The sequence below is a fragment of the Schistocerca cancellata genome, chromosome 1, assembly GCF_023864275.1.
Source record: "Schistocerca cancellata isolate TAMUIC-IGC-003103 chromosome 1, iqSchCanc2.1, whole genome shotgun sequence".
Lineage (NCBI taxonomy): Eukaryota > Metazoa > Arthropoda > Insecta > Orthoptera > Acrididae > Schistocerca > Schistocerca cancellata.
The window spans coordinates 1,193,235,432-1,193,247,561 of NC_064626.1; positions in this window are offsets into that span (position 1 = coordinate 1,193,235,432).

The window sequence follows — 12,130 nt, forward strand, 5'->3', positions numbered from 1 at the left end:
AAAAAGGGAAATGGATAGGATAAAGTTAGATATAGTGGGAATTAGTGAAGTTCGGTGGCAGGAGGAGCAAGACTTCTGGTCAGGTGAATACAAGGTTACAAATACAAAATCCAATAGGGGTAATGCAGGAGTAGGTTTAATAATGAATAAAAAATAGCAGCATAGTGAACGCATTATTGTGGCTAAGATAGACACGAAGCCCACGCCTACCACAGTTGTACAAGTTTATATGCCAACTAGCTCCGCAGATGACGAAAAGATTAATGAAATGTATGATGAGATAAAAGAAATTATTCAGATAGTGAAGGGAGAAGAAAATTTAATAGCCATGGGTGACTGGAATTCGATAGCAGGTAAAGGAAGAGAAGGAAACGTAGTAGGTGAATATGGAATGGGGGTAAGAAATAAAAGAGGAAGCCGCCAGGTAGAATTTTGCACAGAGGGTAACTTAATCAGAGCTAACACTTGATTCAAGAATCATAAAAGAAAGTTGTATACATGGAAGAGGCCTGGAGATACTCGGTTTCAGATAGATTATATAGTGGTAAGTCAGAGATTTAGGAACCAGGTTTTAAACTGTAAGACATTTCCAGGGACAGATGTGGACTCTGACCACAATCTATTGGCTATGAACTGTAGATTAAAACTGAAGAAACTGCAAAAAGGTGGGAATTTAAGGAGATGGGGTCTGGATAAACTGACAGAACCAGAGGTTGTAGAGAGTTTCAGGGAGAGCATTAGGGGACGATTGACAGGAATGGGGGAAAGAAATACAGTAGAATGGGTAGCTTTGAGGGATGAAATAGTGAAGGCAGCAGAGGATCAAGTAGGTAAAAAGACGAGGACTAGTAGAAATTCTTGGGTAACAGAAGATATATTGAATTTAATTAACGAAAGGAGAAAATATAAAAATGCAGTAAATGAAGCAGGCAAAAAGCAATACAAACGTCTCAAAAATGAGATCGACAGGAAGTGCAAAGTGGCTAAGCAGGGATGGCTAGAGGAAAAATGTAAGGATCTATAGGCATATCTCACTAGGGGTAAGATAGATACTGCCTACGGGAAAATTAAAGAGACTGTTGGAGAAAAGAGAACCACTTGTATGAATATCAAGAGCTCAGATGGAAACCCAGTTTTAAGCAAAGAAGAGAAATCAGAAAGGTGGAAGGAGTATATTAGAGGGTCTGTCCAAGGGTGATGTACTTGAGGACTATATTATGGAAATGGAAGAGGATGCAGATGAAGATGAAATGGGAGATGTGATACTACGTGAAGAGTTTAACAGAGCACTGAAAGACCTAAGCCGAAACAAGGCCCAGGGAGTATACAACATTCCATTAGGACTACTGATAGCCGTGGGAGAGCCAGCCCTGACAAAACTCTACCATCTGGTGAGCAAGACAGGCGAAATAACCTCAGACTTCAAGAAGAATATAATAATTCCAATCCCAAACAAAGCAAGTGTTGACAGGTGTGATAATTACAGAATTATCAGTTTAATAAGCCACGGCTGCAAAATACTAACACGAATTCTTTACAGACGAATGGAAAAACTGGTAGAAGCCGACCTCGGGGAAGATCAGTTTGGATTCCGTAGAATTGTTGGAACACGTGAGGCAATACTGACCCTACGAATTATCTTAGATAATAGATTAAGGAAAGGTAAACCTACATTTCTAGCATTTGTAGACTTAGAGAAAGCTTTTGTCAATGTTGACTGGAAAACTCTCTTTCAAATTCTGAAAGTGGCAGGGGTAAAATACAGGGAGCTAAAGACTATTTGCAATTTGTTCAGAAACCAGATGGCAGTTATAAGAGTAGAGGGGCACGAAAGGGAATCCATGGAGAAGAAATAAAAACTTTGAGGTTCGCCGATGACTTTGTAATTCTGTCAGCGACAGCAAAGCACCTGGAAGAGCAGCTGAACGGAATGGACTGTGTCTTGAAAGGAGGATATAAGATGAACATCGACAAAAGCAAGACGAAGATAATGGAATGTAGTCGAATTAAATCGGGTGATGCTGCGGGAATTAGATTAGGAAACGAGACGCTTAAAGTGGGAAATGAGTTTTGCTATTTGGGGAGCAAAATAACTGATGATGGTCGAAGTAGAGATGGTATAAAATGTAGACTGACAATGACAAGGAAAGCGTTTCCGAAGAAGAGAAATTTGTTAACATCGAGTTTAGATTTAAGTGTCAGGAAGTCGTTTCTGAAAGTGTTTGTATGGAGTGTGGCCATGTATGGAAGTGAAACGTGGACGATAAATAGTTGGATAAGAAGAGAATAGAAGCTTTCGAAATGTGTTGCTACAGAAGAATGCTGAAGATTAGATGGGTAGATCACATAACTAATGAGGAGGTACTGAATAGAATTAGGGAGAAGAGAAATTTGTGGCACGCCTTGACTAGAAGAAGGGATCGGTTGGTAGGACATGTTCTGAGGCATCATGGGATCACCAATGTAATATTGGAGGGCAGCGTGGAGGGTAAAAATCGTAGAGGGAGACAAGAGATGAATACACGAAGCAGATTCAGAAGGTTCAAAAAATGGTTCAAATGGCTATGAGCTCTATGGGACTCAACATCTTAGGTCATAAGTCCCCTATAACTTAGAACTACTTAAACCTAACTAACCTAAGGACATCACACACACCCATGCCCGAGGCAGGATTCGAACCTGCGACCGTAGCAGTCCCGCGGTTCCGGACTGCAGCGCCAGAACCGCACGGCCACCGCGGCCGGCTAGATTCAGAAGGATGTAGGCTGCAGTAAGTACCGGGAGATGAAGGACCTTGCACAGGATAGAGTAGCATGGAGCGTCAAACCAGTCTCTGGCCTGAACACCACAACAACTAGAGGGCAGATCGGTTTGTGGAAGGAATAGGCGATTCAAATATCGTTGTTACCACTTTAATACGGTTACTGTGGCAAAGGAAAAAAAAACCTTTCGTGTAAAAACTAATGTAAATCAAAACAGTCTTAGGCTTTAGGCAGCTCACTTCTACTATTAAGTACATATTTATACTTTGTTTACATGACTTCAGGTCCCCTAAACTGGGTCGAGAAAGGAATGTCCATAAATCAGGCAGTTCAGTGAGAGATAAACAGTGTCTTGTAAAGAAAAACAACAAGTGTACAACACATGTGCGATGCTCAACACGCATTTTAAGAATATTACGAAGCGTCTCACAGCAACTTTTTTACAAAATATGTATTGTGGTGGAATTTCAGAACATATACATCCAGCTAGAAAACCACATGGACGACAACAAAACGAACCGCTGTTCATTGAAACATATTGCGGAGCAAACGACATGCCGTTAACCAAAACATGTATGTAACGAAAAATGTTAGCCATTTGAAGAAGTGCATGGTATCCCGAAACCGGTTATGGCAGTAAAATGAAACATTCAGAAAATATTTGTGGCTGGCTGCGTCATTCGGCAACTAAAATAGCATATTATTCTTACGGGGAGAAAGTTTGAATTGTAAAAAAAATGTTCAAATGTGTGTGAATTCCTAAGGGACCAAACTGCTTAGGTCATCGGTCCCTAGACTTACACACTACTGAAACTAACTTAAGCTAACAACACCACTCACACCCATGCCCGAGGGAGGACTCGAACCTCCAGCGGCAGTGGCTGCGCAGCCCGTGACATGAGTTGTAAAACTAACCTTCGTTGTATCACGAGGAAATGTTAAAGGATCATTACTGTTGACAACATAATACAAATGACACAGTGGATAACGTCGGAAGACTATGAGGCTGTTCACATTTGTTGTTGTGTTTAATGGATTCACAGCACCAGAAAAATGCTAGGAGACATGCAGAGGATCGAATTTCGATATACCGGTCGGTATATAGTCGGAAAGACCCATTATTGTATGATTACAAGTTTGCCGAACATTGCTGGTGGCCGATACATCCGTTTAAATGAATGCCGGACGTTTGCCACGCCGGACATTTGCAACGCCCGACATTTGCCACACTTGCTCCTTCCCAGGTAGCTTGAGTAGCAGTGCCTCAAGGTAAGAGGCGCCCTTCGTCGTACTTCTTCTGTCCACTTTCGGACCGCCGTGTCCAGATCTTACTCGATACAACCAGTACGTAAGGGACCTTCTTCTTCGACATCTTGGCGAAATACAGAGCTTCTTTTCCGAAATCGAAGTATTAAAAGTTTTGGTAAACGAAAGTAATTCCGACGATTATGTCAGTATGTAATTAGTTCTGCTAAGTATAAACATACTGTCTGTACGGTAGCTTCCTTTCACGCTTACTGATTGCGATAGAAACAGTCCATCGCCATGAGAGCAACAGGAAAGGATCGATTGAAAGAGAATGAGAATTTACGTTAACCATTTCTTTTTGATCACTGCGTTTGTGCCTACTTTAATTACTACAACTGCATGCCCAAAAGACAGTAAGGAAAGAAGAAATGGGAATGTGAATGTTTGAAAAGAAGAACGACATACTCCATATTAATTTACTCTCAAAAATCCGATATCCCTTGCGGCGAAACATTAGTTAATAAAGTGTAGCGGGACAATGTTCAAAAGATACCTGAAAGTACGTTCACAAACAGAGATAAGAACATCTATGATTGACATGTCATCTAAAGTCGACGTACGATTTTAAAACGTTAGAAATAAGGAACTGAAGTAATACAGAATGCTGAGCTTATAACGTACGTTGTTGTTCTACATTGTTTAGCTCTGGTATTTACAGGGTCACAGAGGAAGCATCCTAGGTTTTGGAGGGAAAAGCCGTAGTTGTAATGATCTGTACTACAACAGAAACAAGAAGCACAACTTAAGAAAAAATAATGTAATGTGTGTTTCAGCTCACAAGCGACATTGAAGCAGGTAGTTCCTGTGACTTAGTATGGGCAGAGGTTATATTCGACAACCGGAATAAATTAATAACTGGCTCCTTTTACCTCCCGGTCTCAGATGAAACAGTTGCTCAACATTTCAAAGAAAACTCGAGTCTCATCGCCCTACTCATACAATTATAGTTGGCAGTGACTTCAATCTACCTGCCGTATGTTGACAAAAATACATTTTCAGACCCTATTGTGACAGAAAACAACTTCTGTAATTGTTCTAAATGCTTTTTTAAAAATTATTTTTAACAATTAGTTCACGAGGCCATTCAAATTGTAAATGGTTACGAAAAAACACTTGACCTATTAGCCACAAATAATCCTGAGCATCACGATGGATACAGGGCTTAGTGAACACACGGTCGTAGCGAGGCTCAATTCCGTAACAAACAAATTGACTAAAACTGAACGCGAAATATATCTATTTATAAAAGCAACTAACATTCGGTTGACGTCTTTATAAGAGACAATCTCCAATCCTTCCAAACTATGTAAGTGAAGACCATATGTGGCTTAAGTTCAAAGAAATAGTATCAACAGCACTCGAGAGATTCATACCAAATAAATTAATAACAGACGGCACTGATCCCCCATGGTACACAAAACACGACAGAAAGCTGCTGCAGGAGCACCGAAAAAGGCACTATAATTTAGACGAATGCAAAATCTCCGAGATTGGCGAAGTTTTACTGAGGCTCGAAATTTGGTGCGGATTTCAATAGGAGATGCATTTAATACTTTTCCACAACGAAATGTGGCGGAAAATCCATAGAGATTCTGGTTGTATGTTAAGTAAACCAGCGGAAAAGCTCAGTAAGCGATGATGATGATGATGAGGAGGAGGAGGAGGAGCAGGAGGGGGAGACAAAGGACCCAACCCCTCAGAGCAGGTAAAATCGTGGCAAATGTCCAGCGTGGCAAATGTCCGGCGTGGCAAATGTCCGCACACCGTTTAAATATGTGGGAGTATGCGTACGGAGCGATTTTAAGTAGAACGACCGCAAAACCAGTCGATAAATGACATTTAGCAACCGAGGAGGTTCGAGAAGCAGACATTACAATAGAGGCATTGTGCACCAAGGAGTGGTTTACTGTTAGAATTCTGAGATCATGCGTTCGCAGAACAGTCAAGCAATGCACTGATTCCTCCTACGTATATAATGCATGAACACCAAGAAGATAAAATTCGAGCTAACACGGAGGCTTACCAACAATAATTTTTTCACTAACCATTCGCTACTTGAAATACGGCAAATGTTATCCCGGACGAGACACAAGTTGAAAATATGATCACTATTTTTTCTTATTTACTTAAATTTGCCATATTTCGTGACAGTACCTTTTCCATTAAACGTTTATACGGCGATATAGTCTTGGCTTCAGTTGTCTGAGAATGATTCCACAATGCATCTTTGTTGGTTGCAGAATTGACGTGGTTCAACGTGTTTCTCTCATTTTGGTGTTTCAAATACAGTTTCTTCAAATGTAGTTTCTTCTTTTTTTTAGTTAATACAAAAATAATAGTAACATACTTGAAAATTATTTTTTGACGGCGACCTTCACATTATTCTTCCGACAACACCATGGTCAACACACACCAAGAGTTAGCTGCCGACTAAGTACAGTCAAAGATGACTCCAACGTCAAAGATGTTTTACACCACACACAATCTTCCAGTTGTAATCAGTCTCTTTGCTAATCTTCGATACAATCAATATGCTTTTACTCTCAAAAACAGAAGTAAATTAACATATAATAAGACAAATTATAATAAATCCTGACAAAAATATAAGAAAACATTTAAATTCGGTATCGACAAATACGGTAAAAAAATAACATCTCCCAGATCCATTACATACTGGAACAGGAAGCGGGGGAAAGTGGCAGCCGAACACATTGTAGCCTCCGTCACAAGTTATAAGATGGCATGCAGAGTGAATCGACAAGCTCATTTACTGTTAGCTGTGACGTTTTCTCTTTCCACAGTCTTCTTTTCCACATTATTTTTAACTTCTGTAGACTTGTTTAGACGCAGATCATCAGTCTCGTCCCAGTTTAACGCTGCCTGCTAAGTCTTTGTTCGTCCGTACAGCTAGGTTTAGTTCTGGAAGGGCAGCACCGCGCAGGGGGGAGAAGTTAGCAGAAAGAGAGTGCTCGCCACTGAACGACGTGTCAGGATCGCCTCTGACAATAGCTGCAAATTAGCGAAACATTGGCAAATTACGGCGCGGCGCGATTCATTAGGCTGCGAACCGCGGTCCCCTCCCCCCCCCCCCCTCCCGCACGGCTGGCGAGTGTCTGACCCCCACCCCTCACCCCGTCACCCCCACCCCTCCCGCCAGACCTCTTCTAGCGTCCTAATGTAGGCACTGGAGAGTCAGCACAAAAGCTCCGTTCTGCGTCCCGCAACGGCTCCTGCAAAATGCGGCAAGCTGCCTCGGTAGCTACGGGAAAGCTGTGGCCTGGCTCACTGTGATGTTAGTGCGCGGGCGTGTCCAGTCAGCATCACATCTACGTCCATACTCTGCGAACTAGTGCGAAGAACGTTGCAGAGGGCACTTCCCACTGTACCACGTATTGAGGACGATTTACACTGGACGTCGCGAACGATAAAACATTCCACGATCCATTTGAAATGGCGGCGTTCACGGAGACGGTCAAGGGAACGTCACTGTCAAGGAATCTCGGTAATAGTAGAAGTGGCCTCTGAAGAGGATAAAGTCAAATTATTAAATAATACGAAGTTAAACTCGGTGGTAAAATGTGAGCCGCCAAGAAAGAGAAACCCGTTGGTCATTCTTTATGACGTACCGTCTATTATGACCAATGAGGAGATACACGAAACTATAAAGGCACAAAACTTTGAAGACATGACTGAGGATGAATTCAAAGATAATTTCAAATTGAGATTTAAGACAGGACCTCGAGACCGTGACGTGGTTCACCACGTCGCAGAGGTGTCTGCTGAAATGAGAAAGAAAATAACTGCAATGGGCAAAATCTACATCGGCTTCCACGCCGTAAATACACGTGATTATCTTGTGGTACCGCGTTGCCACAATTGCGGAGATCTCGACCATGTTTTGAGGCACTGTACCAGGGGGTCGGCCTGCTCGAAATGTGGCGAGGATGGACATGTCCGAAAAGACTGTAAGGCTACAACAGTCTGCATCCCATGCAAAAGAAGGGGCAAAAAACCTTGTGGCGCCACTGGGCGGAATTGCCCCACTTACAGACTCTTGGAGCAAAGGTTGATCTCAAGGATAGACTATGGCTGAACAAGCCAAAGTAAACAGGATGACCAAAAGAAAATCCCCGAGCAAAAGGAGGAGGGATGCCATGAGGGCAAGTGCCTTTAAGATATTCTTGAGGTCGCTCACTGAAGCCTCAGTTACTACAAAGGACGCAAGTACCCAAACTGAATCCACCACAATTGATAGAGGAACTCAAACTAAACCTCTTACAGACAAGTCTCCCTCCTCCCAAAGCCGGAGGACAATGCCGACCAAAGATCAACGGCAAGGGCATCCTGTAACAAAGATGGTGGCAATCTCAACGAAAGAGTACAGTAACATACAACAACCACTACAGGAGAACAAAATAACTAGTTCGAGTGAACAAGCAATCAAAGATCCAGTCGTGAGATTGCCACCCATCGACCCAGTCAGGGTCTATCCGAATCTTGAGTTCACCATGCAATTAGCGAGACTAGAGCAGCCGACTACCCTGACCACTGCCTTGAGACACGTGGTCCGGGTGGGGCATGAGAATGGTAGAAGAGTCACCTTCTCGGTAATGGAGGCCGTAGACAGAATCCAGCTTAAGTCAGTGAATCTCCCCACCGACTTCGGAGCCCTGCGAGACTTACTCAAGAAATTGTTTGAAAGACGCGGGGAAAAATTTAACTTGGATGACATATACGAGCAAGCAGTTCTAGCTAATGGACGTATTACATTTGACTGGAATAAGACCTGGCCACATGACAGAATACACACATACTTTCCATAAATTAAATGACAAAGATCACCATTGGACAACTAAACGCCCATAGCAGTAGACTGGTGATGCAGGAGCTACGTAAGGAAGTGGAGGAGAGGAGACTGGATCTGATCTGTCTGCAAGAGCCGTACTCCCTAAATGGGAAACTAGTATTCACAGCTGCGACATGGCAAGTTATAAGCAGTGGAGAAAACCCCAAATCGGCAATAATCATAACAAATAAAATTCTGAGAGCCATAGTTCTGACACAATTTACAACTAGCCACTGCAACGTCGTGGAGCTGCAATCTCCATCCGGCACTGTCATTCTCATAAATATGTACTTTCAGTACGGTGACGACATTGAAAGACATCTGGTACATCTCACCACGGTCATCACGGCGTTGCGGGGGCGAAAAGTAATTGTGACTGCTGATATAAATGCTAAATCCCCCCTATGGTACAGCGGCACCAGGGACCCTAATGGGGAGAAGGCAGAAGAGGCCATTATGGCCCTGCAGCTGGTGGTGGTTAATAAACCTGGAAATCCTCCGACCTATGTGGCGGGAGGTGGCCAAGGCACAAACATTGACGTGACCTTGGCTACACCCAACATGGTGCACCTAATTCAGCAGTGGGAAGTGACAGAGAACGCCACCACCAGTGACCACAATCTTATCACTTTCAGTGTGGGAAACAGGGAGAGCCGCTGGGCCATGGGGTGGGAGGTGCAATATAATTATAAAAGAGCCGACTGGGAGAAACTTGCCAGGGAGTGCGACATTCCTGCACTGCCAGAAGGTGACGGACTTTTGGACCTCGACATTGACAAAAGAGCTGAAGAACTGACTACCGCAATAACTCGAGCGGTGAAGGCTGCTGTACCTACTAGGAGGAAGGCCATGGCGGCCTCTCCGTCACCATGGTCGGCTGAACTGGAGGAGATGCGCCGGTCTGTCAGAAGGCTCAGGAGGCACTACCAGCGCAGTGTCGTCTGGCTTGAGAGGCAAAGATGGCTGCAGCTATACCGGGAAGCAAAAGAAAATTTTCACAAACACCTATGTGAAGTACGATCCCAAAGTTGGGAACACTTTGTACTCAACCAACTTGCTCTCGACCCATGGGGAATTCCCTACAAGCTTGTCCGGGAAAAAATCCGCTCTCCGATGGAGCTCTCAACTGTCAGGCGGGGGGATGGGATGACAGAGTCCTGGCAGGAAACTGCCGAGGTTCTTCTCCAGTCCCTGCTGCCTGATGATACAGCGGATGGAGAGACCAACGAACAACGGCAGCTGCGAGAGAACTACATCAGAAATGATTACGTAAATGATACAGCAGTCTACCCATTCTCTGAAGAGGAGGTAGCTGCCCATATAAAAACCCTGAAGATAGGGAAAGCTCCCGGGCCGGATGGCATTGTGGCGGAGGTGGTGCAATTCCTGGCTCCCCAGATAGTCGCTCCTTTAACTCAACTATACAACGAATGTTTGAGGCAGCAAAAGTTCCCTCAAATTTGGAAGAGGGCAAATGTAGTTATCATCAAAAAAGGAGCCGACAAAGACCCAGCAGAGACAAAATCTTACCGTCCAATCTGCCTGCTTGATCTGCTTGGGAAGGTTCTGGAAAGACTGCTGGCTGACAGACTGGCTGCGCACCGAGTGCTGTGCGGGATGAGCAGCAGGCAATTCGGCTTTAGGCCGGGGCGCTCGGCATCTGATGCCATCGCCCTGGCGGCTGAGGTCTGTGGCTCTACCCAGTACAAGTACGTGGTCGGCATCATGGTGGACATAAGTGGCGCCTTCGACAACCTGTGGTGGCCTTCGCTCTTCTCCTGCTTACGGGAGAAGGAGTGTCCAGGGCCGCTGTATGGGTGTCTGAGGAGCTATTGTGAAGATCGGGAGGTCTGGCTGTCATCTCCTGGCACAAGGGTAAGAAAAACAATCACGAAGGGATGTCCCCAGGGCTCCGTTTTAGGTCCCCTGTTCTGGGACATCCACATGGAACCCCTACTAGATAATTTACAGCAAACTGATGAAGTGCTAGAGGTGATAGCCTACGCAGATGACCTCCTTCTACTGGTTGGCGGCCGAAGCCGAGAAGACATAGAACCCAAAATAGAACGAGCAATAGCAACACTACAACTTTGGTGCCGGACTACTAAGATGACAATTTCACCAACCAAATCAACTTACCTCCTTCTAAAGGGACAACTAGTCAGGAATCCAACAGTCAGGATAGAGGGCTTACCTGTTCTTAGGCGACATGAGACTCGATACTTGGGCATCATCATTGATGAGAGGTGGTCATTTGGCAGACACATTGAAACCGTAACACAAAGAGCTTTACAAGTATTAAACAACCTCATCTCCATTGGACATAAACGCTTCCACCTCCCACCACATCTCATAAAGTTATATCATAACAGCATACTCACCTCCATAGTGGGTTACGGTTCAGGAGTCTGGGCACACAGGCTCACGAGGGTGGTGCCCGCCATGACAGTGAGAAGAGTTCAAAGGAATATGATTATGAGATCAATGGGGGCTTACAGGACCACACCGGGAGGAGCCCTGCTTGTCATAATGGGACTCAGCCCACTGGATATCAAAATCCGGGAGCAGGCCGCCTGGTACTGGGCAAAAAAGGGGAATTTGGATAAAATAGAGGAAATTCTAGGGAGTAGGGCTGAAAACAAAGTAGAAATCAGGTTAAGAGGGGAACAGCTTTGGCAACTTTCATGGGAAAACGAGGAAACAGGGCGCAGGACTTTCGACTTACTACCAGATGTCAGGGAAAGAGTAAAAATGACATATTTCGAACCAACCAGGGGCCTCATCCATTTTCTCACTGGGCATGGACCCTATTCGACATATCTATGTCGATTCGGGAAAAAGGCGACACCTGCGTGTGACTGTGGTGCTCTGGAGGGTACTCCTGACCATGTGGTCTACGAGTGCCCACTCTTCAATGATGTGGCCTCAGACTTACGCAGACAACTACCTCATAACGACACATACAGACTGTTAAGACAACAAGACACCTTTCAGATCATAAACAGTTTGGCTAACGCGGTATCACAGAAAGTCTTAAGGGACTACCTGAATGAACCACATTAGCTCATGATTAGAGACTTAACTCATGATTAGAGACTTATTAGAATACTGATAAAGACAGCACCCTATTCCCAATCCGCCCGGGTACGGATAGGTCGACTCTACAGTCTAGAATCCGCCGAGCCCCGGGACCAGGGGGAATGGAGTGCAACCC